The sequence below is a fragment of the Micromys minutus genome (genome assembly GCF_963924665.1).
Source record: "Micromys minutus genome assembly, chromosome: 7".
Lineage (NCBI taxonomy): Eukaryota > Metazoa > Chordata > Mammalia > Rodentia > Muridae > Micromys > Micromys minutus.
This window is the reverse complement of record NC_137976.1, coordinates 29569887-29589182: the sequence shown is the minus strand read 5'-3', so window position 1 is coordinate 29589182 and position 19296 is coordinate 29569887. Positions and strand designations below refer to the sequence as shown.

The 19296-nt window shown below is 37.1% G+C and overlaps 1 long non-coding RNA gene across 1 annotated transcript; it reads right to left on the bottom strand.

Annotated features, from left to right (window-relative positions):
- Positions 1-468: 468 nt before the first annotated feature.
- Positions 469-4411, bottom strand: LOC308422708. The gene is made up of 3 exons (XR_013975085.1): positions 4273-4411; positions 2998-3844; positions 469-2134 (listed from the first exon to the last, which is right to left on the bottom strand). It is a non-coding gene; the product is annotated as an uncharacterized lncRNA (long non-coding RNA).
- Positions 4412-19296: the final 14885 nt, after the last annotated feature.

Sequence of the window (19296 nt, the reverse complement as noted above, 5' to 3'; positions counted from 1 at the left end):
CTGGTTAAAAAAGAAGATTACGTTTCTCTCTTATTGAAGAACACACTGTAGTGACTGTTTATCTTATGTACTTTACTTTATAGGAATAATAAAAGTGTAGTAAAAGTTACACCAAAGCAAAACACTCTCTTTTTCTCCATGATTAACTATATTTATTGGAGGTTCTCCAGGAATATACACATGTGCACACATATGCCTGCATGTGCAAGTGTGCGCGCACACACACATACACACACACAACTATGAAAGGTCAAATAAATTATGCTGTACATCTGTAACTACTTGTACAGTGGCTTAAATGAAAAAGTATCTAAGGTAAAATATTTCTTTCAGTGACAAACTTGACAAAATTTTTAATCTTAAATACCCTTTTAAATATTTAAAAAAATTTTTAGATTCAGTTTTTATTCTTACTTTTTGGTAACCAATAAGCCATCCACACATATCATGAGGAGGGAGGGTCCGGGGCTGGCCTCAAGCTTACGGGAATTCTGCGTTTACCTTTGTGTGCTAGGATTATAAGCATGTGTTCATTCTCAAACTGGAGTTATCAACTTTATAATTATCATAAATTTGTACCTTATAGGTTAAATGCAGATGATTTTTATCAATTCACACATCTGGTCTTCTTGTGAAAATTTAGTTTTAATAAACCAATGATAGTTTTAAAACTCAGCAGTTATGTAAATGTGTTCACAGCCCTATAGAAACACGTATATAAATACGTACATGTAGTTTATAAAATAAATATATACTTTGCTATTTTTCAACAGAAAATTGAAATTTATTTAATATACACATGTCACACCTAACACCGGGAATTTCCACAAACAGAATAAATTCCCAGCTATTTCCATAAATATTAATAGTACATACTATCTGTATTTTAATATGCAACATCCCCAGGATTCAAACCGGGATCCGAGCACTTTCATCGTGTAGCTAATTCACCCAGAGCTATACCGAAGGGTAGTGCTTGCAGCACGTCTTACGCCTGCCTCATGTATGTGGCTTGGCATCCCTGGAAGAAGACAGTCACTTCAGCACACGCCCAGTTTACTCAACAGTTTCTTCTGCAGCATCAAATTCCTGACTATGCCACGATTCAACGTTACCCCGCCGCTCATTCCTCAGCCTCTCGATCACCTCTGCTTTGCACCGTGTGTGTTCTGATACTTCTGCCAAGTCTTCATTCTCCGCTTTCAGACGGGCGATCTCACTTCGTTCAGTTTCTTTCTGAAGTTTCTCATTCTCTTTAAGTGCTTCAGACAAGCTTTCTTCCGTTTTACTACCACTTCTTTCGAATACTGAGGAGGTGGATTTTCTTTATTCACAAGATCAAATGCTTCCTGGATCACGCTTCTACATCTATTTTCATTAGCTCCTGGGCCACTGCTCAAAGTCTTAGATGTTAGCTTGTCTTCCGAAGCCTTTGGCAACTCATTTTCTCTGCCAGCAAGAGACCCAGCTGCAGAAGGCTTCAGCATTCTCCCTGGAACAGGACTATTTGTTACCATCTCTTAGGTTTCTTCCTGTTTCGGCTTCATTCAGGGATTCGTTTTTTCAGAGACTGTGGTGCTGGTACTGGGTTTCCATCAGCATAAGAACGGTACACACCCTGGCACCACCACAACAGCGCCAGAACGACCTGTTCCTGCAGACTGACTCGCCGATGCAGCTCTAATTTGCTGGTTTTTTAACCCCTAAATAATTTTCTTACGTTTACAAATATATCAAATATTTATTGTTTAATTATACAGGGTTCAAAGAGAAAACTCATTTGTGACACTGAACATAATGAACTGTTTTTAGATCACGTGACTTATCTCTTTTAATATTTTATTTTTATTTATTATAGGACCACGTAAGTAAAAAAGAACAGTTTATATTGTTTTTAAATGAAACAGAGGGGAAAATGTAAAGCATTTTTTTTTTTTTTTTTTTGGTTTGGATCGTACACAATTTAGATGCCTATGGCTTCTAACTTAAATTCAAAGCGAGAAAATGAGCTACTTTCCTATAAATGCATCAGCGGGAGGATGCCATATGCCTTGAGGAGGATGCGGTGGTGTTTTCTGTTTCCTAGGCTTCCCTCAGCAGTTGTTCCTGTTAATTGTCAACAGGAAGCAGGGCTCTGGGAAAGGAAAAGAAAAACCATTGTCTATAGAAATATTCTTCAATAAGACAGTAATATGTACCAAGTAATTCTGTGTACAATTTTAAAACCAACTCCTCCTTTTAAAATCCTTTCTGGGGGATCACAGAGCATAAAGTTTATTTTAGTCTTTCAGCATTCAGCCTTAAAACTCCTCTTAAATCGTGTGTGTGTGTGTGTGTGTGTGTGTGTGTGTGTGTGTGTGTGTGCTTCATTCTGGTCTCTTTAACAGAATCCACAGATGGGGCACTGAGGATGCAGAAGTGTGTATGAGGTAAGTTCTGCAGAAGAACTTCCCCATGTTGAGTTATTTCTGGCAGAGGTAATTTGTTTGAACTGTAGGCTTAACACCTTCTTTATATTGATTTTTTTTTTCTTTTTGAAGAGTTGTGCCCTGGAAGCAAATGATGATAGAACAAGAGTAATCTCCCTCCGTGTCTGTGCCTGTGTGTCTGTCTCTATCGTCTGTCTGTCTGTATCTGTGCATATAAATTTTTATTGGATATTATCTATATTTCCATTTCAGATGTTATCCTCCAAACCCTTCCCCCCTCCCCTTCCCATTGCCTCCATGAAGGTGCTCCCTCTCCCAACCACCCTCTCCCACTTCAGTGTCTTGGCATTCTCCTACTCTGGGAAAACAAGCCTTCACTGAACCAAAGTCCTCTCCTCTCATTGATGTCAGACAATGCTATCCTCTGCTGCATATGCACCTGGGGCTTAGGGTTTCTCCATGTGAACTAATTGGGTCTTTTTTAGTCTCTGGCAGCTGTGGTGGGTTTGGTTAGTTGATCATTTTGTTCTTTCTATGGGGTCCCAGAATCTTTCAGCTCCTTCAGTACCTTCTCTAGCTCCTTCATAGAGGTCCCGGTGTTTAGTTCGATGGTTAGCTGCAAGCATCTTCCTCTGTATCAGTATGACTCTGGCAGAGCCTCTGAGGCGGCATCCACATCAGGTTCCTACCAGTAAGCACTACTTGGCATCAGCAATAGTGTGTGGCTTTGGTGGCTGCATATGGAATGGATCCCCAGGTGAGGCAGTCTCTGGATGATCTTTTCTCCAATCCCTGCTTCTCTATTTGTCCCTTTATTTCCTCCCATGAGTGTTTTGTTCTCCTTTCTAATAAGGACTGAGGCATCCATCTTCTGGCCTTTTTTCTCTTTGAGCTTCATAAGGTATTATGAATTGTTTTTTTGGGTATTCTGAGCTTTTGGGGCTAGTATCCACTTATCAGTGAGCGCATACCATGAGTGTTCTTTTGTGACTGGGCTACCTCACTCAGGATGAAAACTTCAAGTTCCATCCATTTGCCTAAGAATTTCATGAAGTCATTGTTTCCAATAGCTGAGTAGTACTCCATTGTGTATGTGTACCACAATTTTAAGAGAAGTCATTCAGCTGCTTTTGCATAACTTTTATGTTTACCAATTTGATTTCTTCATCTAAAAACCAGCACCATTGGGAAGAGACTCTTAAAATTTCCTGGTCAAATTAAACAAGTATATATCCTAGGGCTGGGAAAATAGCTCAAAAGTAGAAATGTTTGGTGTGCAATAATAAGCATCTCACTTTTATCCCCAGAATCCGTGTAAAAGTGGTACATTCTGTAATTGCAGCATATGAGAAGTAGAGACAAGTTGGCCAGCCATCCTAACCTCATTAGCACATCCCAGATCCCAGGGAGAGATCCTGCCTCAAGAAAAAAAAGAAGAAGTAGTATTAAGAAGAATACCAGGGGACTTTTACATATGGGCATTCTCGCACTCACATACACATAACCACACATACACACTATATTCTAATGCAATATTAAAGTTAATCAGAACTTTGCATTTGAATGTTTTGAATATATTAAGTATTTTAAAAATCCCACAAGAAAGCAGATTCTAGCATTCATAGCATATTCAAAGCAGATTCATAGCATAATTCCTATGACAATCATCTTCAATGCTTCTGTTATTTTCTTTTTTTCCCTCTAACATAATATTTTTATTGATTATTTGGGAATTGCACATCATGCACTCTGAACACATTCACTTCCAAGTCCTCCGAGGTTTGCCTCCCGCCAAAAACACACACAGAGGTAGGACAAACCAAGTCCAATTTGTGTTACCCACGTATTCACTGCAGCGTGGTCAAACTCCCAATGGCCAGACCCTTATCGAAAACTGTGTCCTTCGCCACCTGCATCCCCACCAGAAGTGAACAATTGTGGAGAGCTATACTTAGTTCTCTTCAATGACTTTCTGTCTAGACTGTTACTTTTTTTTTGTCAGGGCTGGAGTGGGGGTTGTCACAGAAGTCTTGTATGTCCCTGTTACTCAACTGTGAGTTTGCAGTTATAAATAGCATTGCAAATATAGCTTCATAGCTTCCTTGCCCTTTGCAGTCAGCAGGAGCATGGATCATGGACTTCCATATGGTTTCTGGAGACAACACAGGCCATGGATATTCACATGGTCTCCAGCATCAGAAGTACCACCACCCTAATCATGGTCCTCAGGTAGCTGTACAGACCACGGATGTCAACATGGCCCTCTGTCACAGCATGGGCAACAGACACTGTCACAGCCTTCTGCGGTTGCACAGCTGGAGGGCATCATGGTCTGCACAGTTATTCCTCATCTTCTGAAAAGAAAAGACGTTCATTCAAAGAAAAGCATGGCTCCATTATATGATACAATTTGTATTTATTTACGTGCCTAAATGAGTCAGATTGCCTGTTAATTATGTCTAATCATCCCCCGAGTTTCTTAAATCACAGAAGGGTATCTCCTGAGAGATACTCTTACAGCACAGAAACAGAAGAATGTGAAAAAGGTCATGTTTACTTCCAAGCCAGAGGTCATCAAAATTCTCAAAAGGTGATGCAGTATAGAGGCACTGGCAAATCAGACATGATGTTGGCTGTCGCACTGAGACACATTTCCTACGTTTCTATGGAATCTGATATCTCTCTTTTAATTGGTTCATTATAATAAAAGCCAAGGCTTTCTTTTTTTTCCTTTTTATTGGATCTTCTCAATTTACATTTTAAATGTTAACCCCTTTCTCAGGTTTTCCCTTCAGAAACTCCCTATCTCATTATGCTCATGCAGACTCAGAATAAGTATCTACTCCTATTATCTGGGTTATTATTATTAATTTTTGTGTCCTTCAAAGCATGGTTCCACTGATACTGATGGATTAAGCTGAGGAGTGATGAGGGATTTTTCATATCTAAGACTTCTTTAAATACACAGAAAGCATCATGCCAAATATTTGAATGATTGGCATAAAACATCATGTGGGTAATCAGTATATGAAAATAGATTTACATTTCAAAGCAAATAAAAGTACATCTTACTGTGGTTTCATTTTTGAAACCCTATCTTTGCTAAAGCTATAACAAGGAAAGGGTTTTGTTTACTGCCCGGGCTGTACCTGCCTTGATCCTTTAATTCTAGATTTTGCCCAACCCCTTTGTGTTCTCATGCTGCCTTTTGTAGAATACACTATAATTCTGTCTTGGAAATATTATCTTATCTCTGTCCTAGTTGCTTCAGTTCAAATTGCAGTCCAGTTTTAGTTCTCAATCTGGGAAGAAAATATTTACTTTCTTACATGGCTGTCACCATTGCAGCTCCATCTGGTCCTCGTGTTAATTCGGGCGTTTTTTTGCCATGCTGTGGTCCACCCAAACCACTTCTGTTCACAATAAGTTGTTTCTTAAATTTAAAATCATTCATTAAAACAATTGGTTGCTAGGCAAAAGGAAAGTATATATAGCGCATTTACTCTAGAATTAACCAGGAAACAGGAAATGAATAAATTAGTAGTGCAGCTTCAGATAGCAAGGAGAAAGGAACCAGAGGAGAGAGCAAGGCTGTGTTGGATTGTGACATGTGAGGAGGCTTCTCTGACATGGAAACACATTTCAGTTGCAAACACGAATGACAGACAAAAAACACAGACCAGGATGTTGGAGAACTGACCTTGTGGAAAGACAGGAGCAGTCTTGAAAAGCACAGAGAAGAACCAGCCTGGAGAACAAATGGATTGAGATGGCAAGCAAAGCTGGATCACCCTGGCGTTGGATAGAGGAGCCTCATTGGAGTCGAATATGAAGGTGGTCAGAACAACAGGAAAAAATAGGATTTTCTTTTCTCCTTTTTGGTGGACTTTCCTAAAAAGCTTAAAGCAGAAACAGGATCTATCATTAGTTACTTATTGAATATACATGTCTTAAAAACCTCAGCCTTTTGACAGATATGGGATTTGTGAGGCAACCATAGATATGCAAAGTTAGTTCATAGAATTTTCATAAATGTGGGAATTTGCAGGTGTTTTAAATTAGACAGTTGCAATAGAAATACTTATTGTTGGTAAGGTTATGCAAACTCAGAGGAAAGCAGTGATCATATCCAGGAGAGTGAAAGCAAGTATCATTTCCATAGCAAACACATAGAAACTTTATCACATGTCACTATAAATTCTCCATGGGCAAAAGGGTGGAAGTGTGTCTACTGTTGGCATTTGCCATTTATATTGGAGTTATAGTTGTATAGTCCAATTTGTTGAGATGGGATAAAAAAAAAAACCTTTGTAATGAATGTACACATAATTAGAAAGAATGGGCTTCTAGGGATTATTTTCTTTATTAAGTGGCAATTTGAACAAGAATCATATAATTCTAGGTGCAACCTCAGTATATTTTAAATGGCTCAGAAGGTAATGCTGTTAATTAGTTTAGAAAATTCTGACCTCTTGAACTGGTAGAATTGTGGGTTTCTGAATAGAATATAAATTTATGTGAAGGATATGTAGAGATGTTTTTGATAAGCAAATATTAACTCCTCAGCAATTTTAGTAGAAGAAATAGTTCCGCAAAGACAATGGGGACATTTATAGTCATAACATGTCTACAAGCCATTCACTGTGTAGTTTTTAGTCTAACAGATAACAAAGGCTTTTAAGAAACAATAATTATTCAGTGACTTAATAAGGTTCATAATTCATCTTGGCAGAAGTATTATAGGTACTCTAACGATATCCTTCGCGTTTTAATTATTCTGATAGCAAACTAAAGTTTAGCAGCTTAAACAATCTCTATGAGGCTTATCCATTCATTGGTCAGGAATTTGAATAGAATGCAGCTGGGTGTTTTTGTCAATATTGGGGATTGAGAGATTTCAATTTTGAAAATGAATTCCTGGCCAAGACTCAGAGTATCTAAAGACTTACTCAAAGGGTTGCCCCAGGGATGGGCTGACAGAAGTCTAGCACTATTTGCTAGTCTGGCTATCATTTCCTATGGCCTGGCTTCATCACATCCTGATGTTCTCAGAATATATGACTTCCACACAGTATGAAAACTGACCTGAAAGAGCCTTGGGGGAAAATATATATATATATTCTTGCAGTGAAGTTTCTGGATATGTCAAGTCATACAAAATCACAGTGGTTTTTTGATAGGACATACACATGTGGTATTTTGCTAAGGCAAGACTCATGGGTAAACACTTGATATTTGGAGAAAATATAAATAACACCCAATAGACGGTGATATCGGCTTGCACAGCTAGCTTTGTAATGCTTTGCTGGTCTTGGGCTTTTTTGCCGGCCTTCACTTTACTGAGAGAGGCATGGCAGAGAATTTCTGATTTCTTGGCTGGTTCCGGCTGCTCTCGATGACTTGTACTGATTTGGCTAAGGCCTGGTGATTTTTTTTTTTTTTTTTTTTTTTTGGATAGGGCCACTGCTGTTGATTTGTGTTTGCTATCTGGACACTACTAAACTGCACTGTTGTTATCCTGACAAATGGAGATTTGAATCATGCCCCAAAGAACTACTTCCAAATAGGTCCTCATCCACTTGTCTTATCTACCATTTTTTCTCCCTTACATTAGGACGATGGGCTAAAAGGGGGTGTGTCACTGCATTTAAGAACACTTATTAAAAGTAGGTTTAAAAAAATAGAAGTCTACATAGTCTCCTTTTTACACAATTCTGTTGAAGAAATCCAAATCTTTTTTATTTAAGGGGAAAGATGTTAGATACTGATACTTGGTTAGTGGTAAGGAAATTGAAATGTGTTGTGGAAGGTGTGTGGAAAGAATACAAAATCACCTGGTAAGTGCATCCTGGTACCTTTTCTAGATTATATAGTGTGTAAGAAGCACGTCTCTGTCTTAAATGATGATAGCGGGACATAGTGGGACATATCTCTGAACCTTAGCTGACCAAGGCTGAAGAAACTGAAATCAAAGGCAAACCTGGGCTAAGTAAGAGCTTGTCAAAAGAAAAGAAAAGAAAAAGAAAGTGAAACTACCCCCCAAACCAAGAGCAGTCAGAAAAACAAAAGAAGACACAATGTTAGCAATGAAATGCACTATGCAGATTATAAACAAACTGAGCTTTTTAATTTACTGTGTGTCAATTATTACAATAAATTTGTTTTCTGATCAGCAATAAAAGAGAAAAGTGCTCAGATCATGGAAGTCTCCACTTATCATTTTTTACTGAAGAAAAATTTATGGAAGCATAATAACTAAACTTATTATTATTATTATTATTATTATTATTATTATATAGAATTATTATTAATTATTATTAATTATATTCTATATTTCTCTTAAAAACATTTCTTTGGCTTAAATTTGTTTTGAGAAATTTCATAAAAATAATGGAAAATTTAGAGTGGTTTCAGTTTTGACCAGGAGAGTTTGCACAGTCCTAGATGGAACATTTTAGCCACTGGAAAGATTGCCATAACCAATTTGACAACTATTTCATATGTAAATGAAGGAGACTCAAAATAATACATAAGTAATCAGTTCTGTTAGTGATTAGGTCAATGCCATATTAATCAAATTGAAAATAGTATGATATTCTATAAAAAGTTACAGATTTCTAAAATAACAGGGGTAATGATATTAAAATTACTTCACACTGTTAGGTTCCATAAATAAAATGTTAAACATTGTGAATTAATGAGCTAACTTTTGAATATAATTTTTAACTATAGCTGAATTTTGGAAAACAACCTGGCAATGATAACTTAAACTAAAAACACATATCAAAGGTCTTGGCACTCCTGCTTCAACATAATACAATCCATAATTGGAAAAGACATTTTGATGAATATTGCTTGAAATAAAGGCAATCATGATGCAAGTAAGCATCTATCAGTATAGATCCAGGTTAAAAATTGTATGTTAAATGTACTGGATATTATTTAGATTTTAAAATAAATTTGATTAGTGTATCACTATTAAATATCCAATATATAAAAAAATAAAAACAAGGTTGTTTTCAGAAAAATATTTACAATGTAATAATTAATGTAATTTTTATCATAAATAACATGGAATCAAATAATATTATAGAATACAAAATTATATAGGGGGCTTAGATTATGATGGTAAATGTGATTTGTCAATTGCAGTTATAATTTAAAAACTATTTGAATTTAAGAATGGCAAAGCAGTGAAATGCAGTTTGTCTGCTAATCATATCACTTCTTTTTTTATATCCTATAATCTGAAATGATATCAGGAGATCCAGGGATGCAGGCCTGGTGAGATTGCCCTGTGAGTAGCTGGGGCACAGAAAGGTCTGGGCCAAGTGCCTTGATAGCACGCCCCCCGCCATTGATTCAGGGGAGCAGGAACTCTGCCTTAGTGAATTGGATTCCACCCAGAGAGCCCTTGTGTGCAGAACAAATGCTCAGGCCACTGGGAACAGCAGAAATCCAGGGACACAGGAGAGGTACACTGGAGAGACAGGAACCAATCACTGACAAGACCATGTATAATCACTTACCAAAAGATGCCAAGTGGAAACTGAAAGAACCTACCCAATGGAAACTAAGACACCCTGGCAAAACCAGAACCCAGCTCTCCCATCACAGCAAAAAATAGAATGCCAAACACGCCAGAAAAAGTAGACTCAGACCCGATAATAATAGTGGGATACCTCAACACCCCACTCTCACCAGTGGACAGATCATGAAAACAGAAACTGAACAAGGACACAGTGAAACTAGAAGAGGTTATGAACCAATTGGAATTGAAACACATCTACAGAACATATCATCCTAAACAAAAGAATACACCTACTTCTCAGCACCTCATGGCACCTTCTCCAAAACTGACCATATAACTGGTGCATACAAAACAAGCCTCAATAGATATAAGAATATAGAAATATTCCCATGCATCCTATCAGATCACTATGGTCTAAGGCTGGTCTTTAATAACAACAATGACAACAGAAAGCCCATATACACATGAAAAATAAACAATGCTCTATGAAACAATAGCATGGTCAAAGAAGAAATAAAGAAAACAATTAAGGATTTTTCTGAATTTAATGAAAACAAAAACACAACATACCCAAACCAATGGGATGCATTGAAAGCAGCACTGAGAGGAAAACTCATAGCTCTGAGTGCTTCCAAAAAGAAACCTGAGAGAGCACACACTAGTAACTTGACAGCACAGTTGAAAGCTCTAGAACAAAAGGAAGCAGATATACCCAAGAGAAGTAGACAGCAAGAAATAATCAAACTCAGAGCAGAAATTGACCAAATAGAAACAAAAAGAACCATTCAAAGAATCAACAAAAGCAATAGCTGGTTCTTTGAGAAAATTAACAAGATTGATAAACCCTTAGCCAGACTAATGAGAGGGCAAAGAGAGAGTGTCCAAGTTAACAAAATCAGAAAGGAAAGTGGGGACATAACAACTGAAACTGAGGAAATTGAAGAAATCATCAGATCCTACTACAAAAGCCTAAAAAAGGTGGGAAACCTGGAGGAAATGAATGAATTCCTAGACAGATACCAGATACCAAAGTTAAACCAAGTCAAGGTAAACCATCTAAATAATCCCATAACAGCTAAAGAAATAAAAACAGTCATCAAAAGCCTCCCAACCAAAAAAAAAAAAAAAAAAAAAAAAAAAAGCCCATGTTCAGATGGGTTCAGTGCAGAATTCTATCAGACATTTATTAATGACCTAATACCAATGCTTTCCAAACTATTTCACAAAATAGAATCAGATGGAACACTACCTAACTCATTTTTCAAGGCCACAGTAACCCTTGTTCCTAAACCACACAAAGACCCTACAAGGAAAGAGAATTTCAGAACAATCTCACTTATGAACATTGATGTGAAAATACTCAACAAAATCCTTGCAAACCGAATCCAAGAACACATCAAAACAATTACTCACCATGATCAAGTAGGTTTCATTTCTGGGATGCAAGGATGGTTTAATATATAGAAATTCATCAACATAATCCATCATATAAACAAACTGAAAAAAAAAAAAACATGGTCACCTCACTAGATGTTGAGAAAGCATTTGACAAAATTCAACACCCCTTCATGTTAAAAGTCTTGGAAAGAACAGGAATCCCAGGCCCATACCTTAACATAATAAAAGTAATATACAGTAAACCAATAGCCAGCAACAAACTTAATGGTGAGAAACTTGAACCAATGCTACTAAATTCAGGGACTCCACAAGGCTGCTCACTCTCCCCCTACCTATTCAACATAGTACTGGAAGTCCTGGTTGGAGCAATTAGACAACAAAAGGAAATCAAAGGGATACAAATTGGAAAGGAAGAAGTAAAAACATCACTGTTTGCAGATAACATGATAGTATATGTAAGTGACCCCAAAAATTCCACCGGAGAACTCCTACAGCTGATAAACAAGTTCAGCAAAGTGGCTGGATATAAAATTAACTCAAACAAATCAGTAGCCTTCCTCTACTCAAAGGACAAACATGTGGAGAAAGAAATTAGGGAAAGGATACCCTTCACAATAGTCACAAAAACTGTGAAATACCTTGGTATGACTCTAACTAAGCAAGTGAAGGAACTGTACGACAAGAACTTCAAACCTCTAAAGAAGGAAATTGAGGAGGATCTCAGAAAATGGAAAGATCTCCCATGCTCATGGATTGGAAAGATCAACATTTTAAAAATGGCCATCCTACCAAAAGCAATCTACAGATTCAATGCAATCCCCATCAAAATTCCAACACAGTTTTTCATGGAACTGGAAAGATCAATGTGCAATTTCATATGGAACAACAAAAGACCCAGAATAGCGAAACCCATCCTCAAAAACAAGAAAATATCTGCGGGAATCACTATCCCTGACCTCAAGCTATATTACAAGGCAATTGTGCTAAAAACTGCATGGTACTGGTGCAGAAATAGGTATGTGGATCAATGTAATATTATAGAAGATCCAGAAATGAGCCCTCACACATATGGTCACTTGATTTTTGACAAAGGAGCTGTAAACATTCAATGGAAAAAGGACAGCCTCTTCAACAAATGGTGTTGGTACAACTGGCCTGCAACATGCTGAAGAATGAAAATAGACCTTTCCTTATCTCCTTGTAAAAAGTTCAAGTGCAAGTGGATCAAAGATCTCCACATTAAACTAGGTACACTGAAACTATTAGGAGAGAAAATAAAGAAAATCTTAGAACACATAGGTACAGGAGAAAATTTCCTGAACAGAACACCAATGGTTTGTGCTCTAAGATCACATATCGACAAATGGGACTTAATGAGATTTCCAAGTTTCTGTAAGGATAAGGACACTGTCAAGAAAACAAAACAGCAACCAACAGAATGGGAAAAGATCTTTACCAACACCACAACAGATAGAGGCCTAATATCCAATGTATACAAAGAACTCAAGAACTTAGACACCAGAGAATCAAACAACCCTATTTAAAAATGGGGTACATAACTAAACAAAAAGTTCTCAATTGATAAATATCTAATGGTTGAAATACATCTAAGGAAGTATTTGACATCATTAGCTATCAGGGAAAATGCAAATTCAAACAACACTGATATTCCACCTTACACCAACCAGAATGGCTAAGATAAAAAATTCAGATGATAGCAGATGCTGGTAAGGATTAGGAGAAAGAGGACCAGTTTTCCACCATTGGTAGAGTTGTAAACTGGTACAACCACTCTGGAAATCAGTCTGGAGATTGCTCAGAAAATTGGACATAGTACTACCTGAGGACCCAGTTATTCCACTTCTGGGCATATACCTCTGAGAAACTCCAACATAAAACAAGGACACATGCACCACAATGTTCATAGCAGCCCTATCTATAATAGCCAGAAGCTGGAAAGAACCCAGATGTCCTTCAGTATATGAATGGATAAAAAAATATGGTATATTTACACAATGGAGTACTACTCAGCTATCAGAAACAATGACTTTATAAAACTCTTAAGAAAATGGATGCATCTAGAGAATATCATCCTGCGTGAGATAACCCAGTCACAAAAGAACAGACATAATTGCAGTCATTGACAATTTATACTAACCCCAGAAACCTCTGAACACCCCAGAAACAACTCACAGACTATATGAAGTTCCAAAAGAAAAAAAAAAAAATGAAGGCCAATAAAAAAATGAAAACTATTATGCTTAATCCTTACACACAAAGAAAACTTTGACTAATTCTGGGTTACAGTTTGTTTTACATGTACTTTAAGCTCATTGTAACTAGTAAGATCTTAATGCACACTATCAAACCTTTAAAAAAACCAAGTACTGACAAAAATGTATTCGTATACTTTTATGCCAAAATGCTTAAAATCTGTATATTTATCTTTGTTTTTTTTTTAATAAAGTTTTTCAAATAAAGAAAAAAAGAGGAATTCCATTTTTTTCTAATTGGCCTTCATAAAAAAAAAAAAAAACGTGGAAAGGCTTTCAGCCTACTAAATTATTTATCGTTACTATGTTTTCTCTAAATTCATTACTCTTGTATGATATATAGATTTACATATAAAATAAACAGTATATTTGAAAGTGAAATGCAGTATAGAGCTTGCGTTGGCAGTGACTGTGCAGATATGGCCATGTTTGTGAGTCTTTGACAGTGATTTTATGTCATCAAACTTGTCTTGGTACAAAGTTGAATGAATAAAGTGAGCAAAACAGAAAAAAAATATACAAAAGTTGAATAAATGTAAAAAAATATAATGACATCAGTTTGGAAGAGTAGAAGCATGCATTAGTCATTTATGGTATAAAAACATGGTTTTGCGTGGATGTTGACTACATTTAGAAGACACTCTATTTAATTAACATTCCATTTTATTTTTATGACTTATTAAGGTACCTGTGATATTTATGGAATGATTTTAGGAAAAAAACTGGAAAGGAATAAATTCCCCTTTTTAACTAAGAGAAATAATCTGAGTGTTTAATATTTCACACTTTTATAAGTCACAGGTAACCTACATTCAATATATTTATCCTTAAAGCCCTATAAGGAAACACAGTAAGGAAATATGGAAATATTAGAAAGATTATGGAAAGCACAGAACAATCGATGCCAAACATAGCATGGGTACTACTGAAAAAGTGAATGATTACTGTGTCTTGAATGAGTTGTATCTGAAAGGTGTGCATGGAGAGGTTCTCCAGTTAACCTTTTTTCTTTACTCTTTTGGAAGATGTGATACATGTCGCATTGTGTCATGGTGCTGTGTGGCTCAGCCTTGGTCTTATGAAATATAGCTTCTCAGAGTTAGTCACAGAGTTAAATTGGTCGTGACTGTTTTCTGTTACAAAGAGATAGGAAACTGGTACCAAGATACGAATATTGAGCAAAGCATTTAACTGACTGCTCCATTTGCAGTAGCAAACTTAAAACGTTTTTAGAAAATGTTATTCATGAACATTACGTGTTTTTACACTAAACCCCTCCCTTCCCTCTTCTACTCTCTCCTCACAGTCACATATGCACATGTTTAGGGCTGGCTACTTGGGAACTGAAAACCTAAAGACACTCCCCAAAGAGTCTATAGAGACACTATAGCAATTAGGAAAGTGCTATTAGCAGGCTCACCTCTAGGGTCAATGATCTCTCCAACCATATATTCTTGTCTAGGTTTACAGTAAAACACAAGTTGAGTTTCCTTTTACTGAGTGGGCTTCAAAGCCAATCAGACTGCTGATGGCTACCCGTTAGACATTATTTCATCATTGGACATTACCCAGGGTGTTAATCATCCATTAGGTTGTGCAATTTACAGCTGTGTAGAATTGTTCATAACTTTTCTCCTCAGGCAGCTTGTCTCGAACTTTCTAACACAATGAGACTTAAACACCAGGGATTGTGTTTCTGGGTCAGAACCAGTTTGATTTATGCAAATTGTATGTGGTGTTAATGGTAAAATCTTGCTTTCCTGTTTTGGCAAGCTACCAAGAACCATCTCCAAAGTACAGTATTTGAGTAGGTTCTCTCTGACCTCTGATTAAAAATTTTAAGGAAGCTATCTAATTCCTGGGCTTCTGATTTGAGCATTATCTCCCCATGTGGGATCACTTCAATGTATGTCTAGATCATCTATATCCATATCAATATCTACAATATCTATATAATCTATCTCTCCATACATATGTATGCCTATATACCCTGTATATATTCTCACCAAGGCTGGATATTTGGAAGAGCCATAATGACGTTTTTATGAAGAAAAAAATTCTCATTGATTGAAAGAGTGCCTTAACTTACATATTCTTATAATTTCTGATACTTGCTATGAGGAAAGAAAGCATAATTTGAGCCAATGAAGAATATACTTTTTCTTTGGTGAGAAAAATTCAAAGCAATAAGAAAGAGGAAAGAAAAAAGAAATCCAACTAAGAAAAAGGAAGAATGATATCAGTGAGACACATGGTCACATCTAGCCCTTGCTTCAGAAGGAGAGCCACAGAGATCCAGCGAATCTCTCATAAGCTCACAGATCTCACCTTGGGACAGAGTGGAACACCATGAGAGGTAATGGTCTTTAGAGTATTTCAGCAGAGCCAAAATTGAAGAATTTATTTTGTTTTCATGTTGCATTAAATAAAGGAACTTCGCAGCTGTCCCATTTGTCTTCCTCCAATACCTTGATAGCACCAAAATATTTGTGTACACATCAGGTAATATATATATATATATATATATATATATATATATATATATCAGGTAATATACATACATATATATATATATGTGTGTGTGTGTGTGTGTGTGTGTGTGTCTGTCGGTCTAAATGCATGTATATATGTGCACATGAGTAATTTGTTTTCAGAGTGGTGTTCATATGATGGCTCAGTTCTGTCATTAAATGGCATTCTTAGCCCTGTAAATAACATTTTTTTATGTTCTGAAAATCAAAATTCAAAAAGAAGCTTGCCCTATATTATAATATCCCAATTTTTCAAAGATACTTATGACTGTAATTAACATTTTAGGTATCGTACACTGTAGTGAAAATGAATTTTATAAATGTTAGTTAAAATTAACTTTGTAACTGTACAATAAGAGTATGTTCTTGAAAGCTATGGATTCTAAAGCCATTACTAAACTAAGAATTTTTCCAATACAACTGAGAAAGTTCAGGGTGAAGTACACTGTGTTATGATTAACAAATTTGTCTGGGCAGTCTTGGTGTTTGTCCCAGATGTCTCTTGGAGGACTCAAGCATTAATCTGCCTGCTATATGCTTGTTGGTAATAACTCACGATTGCTGCCTTCTATAGAAGATTTCTATCAGCAGTGTGGAAGGTTCCTTGTTCAGTATGCTGTGTGCTGTTCCTGAGAAATCAATGACAGATACAGAGATAAGGAAGCAAGCTCCTAGCTATAAAGATGGAACAATTCTGTGTCAACATTTCTTGAAGCAAAAACCCATGGAAGCAAACTGGTTCAAGGTCTCAGAGGAAAGCTCATCCTGCTCAGCTCTTCCCTCTGTACTGGCTGGTTTTGTGTCAGCTTGATACAGGCTAGAGTTATCACAGAGAAAAGACTTTCAGTTGAGGAAATGTCTCCATATGCTCCAGCTGTAAGGCATTTTCTCAAGTAGTGATCAAGCGGGAGGGCCTGGCCCATTGTGGTTGGTTCCATCTTTGGGCTGGTACTCTTAGGTTCTATAAGAAGGTAAGCTGAGCAAGCCAGTAAGTAACATCCCTCCCTGGCTTCTACATCAGCTTCTGCTTCCTGACCTGCTTGACTTTTAGTCCTGACTTCCTTTGGTGATTAAACAGCAATGTGAAAGTTTAAGCTGAATAAACTCTTTGCTTCCCAACTTGCTTCTTGGTCATGAGGTTTGTGCAGTAATAGAAACCCTAAGACACCCCCTTCTTATTCTTATTCCCCATGCTCTTTCTTCTGACAACTCTGTCATAATAAATCAGTGCCCAATCTTTGTTCCATATTCTGCTTCTAAGAAAGATACTTGAACTGATTGGTAGCTGTCTTTGAAAGAGAATAGTCAGAAATTCCATATTCACACAGAAGTAGATTGAGTTGTACTAACTTCAGATACTATTCTCAAAGTACAAGCTTTAAGAATACATCTAACTTTTATAGTTAAAGATATTAGTAAAGGAAGTAGCAAGCAACATGAGGAGCAAGGGGGATTTTAGGTAGAAAGAGACAGAACAACACTGAGGTTTCTAAAAGACAGATCCAAAGAGCAGAGAGAATCATAAGAAGTATCCGAAATAGTAGTGTCTGAGCTTAATGACCGTATATGGGATGGGTACCCAGGTGGGGCAGTCTTTGGATGGCCTTTCCTTCAGTTTCTACTCCACACTTTTTCTCTGTATTTCCTTCTGTGAGTATTTTGATTACCCTTTAAAGAAGGACTGAAGCATCCACACTTCAGTCTTCCTTCTTTAGTTTCCCGTGGTTTGAGAATTGTATCTTAGATATTCCAAGCTTTTAGGCTAACGTCCACTTATCAAAGAAGTGCATGCTGACAGGAGCCTGATATAGCTGTCTCCTGAGAGGTTCTGCCAGAGCATGACAAATCAAAAGGCAGATGCTTGCAGCCAACCATTGGACTGAGAATGGGGTCCCCAATGGAGAAGAAGTTAGAGAAAGGACTGAAGGAGTTTAATGGGTTTGCAATTGACAGTATCAACCAACCAGACCATCCCCCCCAAGAGCTCACAGGCACTAAACCACCAACCAAAGAGCACACATGAGGGACCCATGGCTCCAGCTGCATATGTAGCAGAAGGTGGCGTTGTTGTGCATCAGTGGGAGGAGAGGCCCTTGGTCCTGTGAAGGCTTGATACCCCAGTGTAGAGAAATGCCAGGGAAAGATGGGAGAAAGGGGGTGTGTGGGAGAGCACCCTTATAGAAGCAAGATATGGGGAATGAGATAGGGGGTTTCTGGAGGGAAAAGCATGAAAGGGTACAACATTTTAAATGTAAACAAAGAAAATATCCAATTAAAGAAAAGGAAAAAGAAAAAAGTACTAAAGAGGTAAAAATGTTCAACAACTCAGACAACAAAGATCCCAGTGAAAGAAGAGGATATATGGCCATATCTTTAGAAAGAGCAAGTGTGTTTTACTGAAGTGCTTCTTGTGAAATCCATATCGGTCTTTAGACTTTGAACTTTATACAACTGATCTATGGAGTTGAAAGCCCAGGCACTTATATAAAGATGACTTTGTGAAATAAAATTGAATCTTAGCTTTAATGTCTAGCGACATGCTGGGGCTTGGCCTTGAATTACTCACGGGTGCTTGGCAATATCTGAAATCCTGATGTTACGTATTAAAACATTTCGGAAAAGTTGTTTAACCTCAGATTTTGTTTCTCAAATGTAGTATCACTTTGGAGGCTTCATCGAGGTTAGATGGAAGAGTCCTATGAGAGGATCTCCAGGCATTGCCCATGCATGTGTTTCATAAGCTCACAGCATGGCCTCTCTACACATAGCAGAACTGTGACTGCACAGTCCCACATAGCATGGAGTGTCCTGCTCCTTCTGCAGGGTCTGTCTGGATGCTTAAACAACACTATTTAAAACAAGCAAACAAAGAAACCAACAATTTTTCCTCTTAAAACTAAACACATTTTTGCTTTATTGCATTTAACATTTCTTAATTCAACATAATCTGTTGACCATTGTATTTCCAGGTATGCCATGGTAAATTCAACTGCCCTAATGATAGAATTCTATTGTTTTCTTTAATCTACATTTCTTATTGGAATTTTAATAAACATGCTCATCAGAGAATTATTGATCATTAAAGTTAAGAGTTGAGAACAGCTTGAGTTAGTGAAAAGTTGAAAAATCCAGTC